The following is a 1,662-nucleotide window of genomic DNA, read 5'->3' as shown; positions in this document are numbered from 1 at the left end:
TATATATATATATTGATGGACAATAATTAATAATATCTGGGTAATAAAATTTTTAGAAATTTTTACTACCAGTGGCCTAGCATGTAGAAAAATTAGTCAATTGATAATTTTTTCTGGAAAATGTTCAAAGTCACGCCGGTATTACTTTTATTTGCCAGCGAAAAAAAACTGTGCTTGCGCGGTGCATTTGAAAAATTATAATGTATAAGCACAAGACACATGCTGGATTGTCTCATACTTATATGTTTAATCTAGGCGTACCTGTTGAAGATTTCGCCCAGCAGATTATTTTATTTGCTAAAAAAAAGTTTAAAAACCTTGGGAGATAGATGGTAAATGTTTTTATTGTTCATTCCCTTCAAGGTTTATCCCTAATAGTGGTTTGGATTTTGGTTGTACCTTCTAGTGTGCCAGGAATCCTCTGACGGATACCTCTTATGTGTTTAAATGTACACTGTATCTATATTGATGGACAGATGGATTCAGTAATTTGATTATTTAATTAACTGAATTAACCAGTCAATGGCTGAGAAGTCCAGAGACCTGTGTCATTTACGTAATTCTGAGGTAGAATCACCATGATGGAATGTGTGATAAAGATGGCCTTTTTTAAAAATTATAAGTGAATTTCACCTGGCGAACTTCTGTACATTCTCCAGCCACACTGATCACTTGCAAGTTATGGATCAGCTTAAGACTGTACAAGATTACATTTGTCCAACATTCCACACTGTGGGATCAAAGCCAGGACTTCATAGTTGCAAGACAAACTTCGCAACTATTCATACATATATGTTTGTAATTGTGTGCTTGTGTATATATAAAGTGTGTGGCAAAAAAGCTTGATGCATCATTCTTGATAAATGCTTTAACAACAACTGCACAGTGTACAAGAAACAAACAGTAAAGCAGTGGCTACATGAAAGCACCATTATTACTAGCCTAAATTCACTTGTGCCACAGCAATGGCCATGTAGAACATGGGAGGTTTTTCTGCCACAGCTTGGTTTTATTTTTGTGTGTGTGTGCTTATGTAGATATATATATATGCATATATACTTATTTAGTATGGGGATATGTATAAAAACGTATGTGTCTGTGTATGTGTGTTTTTATTTTTATGTGAGTATATATATATATTTATATACACACATATATATTTATATACACATATATATATATATTTATATACACACACACATATATATATATATTTATATACAGATATATATTTATATATATATATATATATATATATATATACATACACACATACATACATATGCATATATGTATGTCTGCATACATATTGATTTTATAGATATCTATCCATGTATGGTTATGTGAGTATGTATGTGTGTGTATATATGCATACAATTATTTATATATATATATATATATATATATATATATATATATATATATATATCTATCTCTCTCTCTCTCTCTCTCTCTCTCTCTCTGGATATATATATATATATATAATTGCTATGTATGTGTACATATATATTTCATTATCTGTTTGAGTATGGGTGTGTGTAAATATGTATATATGCATGTATGGGTGTATGTATGCGTATATATGTCTCAGTTTCCTCCACTCACTCTCTCTCACACACACACATATATATATATATACATATATATATATATATATATATA

Source organism: Octopus bimaculoides, chromosome 10 (genome assembly GCF_001194135.2).
Source record: "Octopus bimaculoides isolate UCB-OBI-ISO-001 chromosome 10, ASM119413v2, whole genome shotgun sequence".
NCBI lineage: Eukaryota > Metazoa > Mollusca > Cephalopoda > Octopoda > Octopodidae > Octopus > Octopus bimaculoides.
This window is presented reverse-complemented; position numbering follows the sequence as displayed.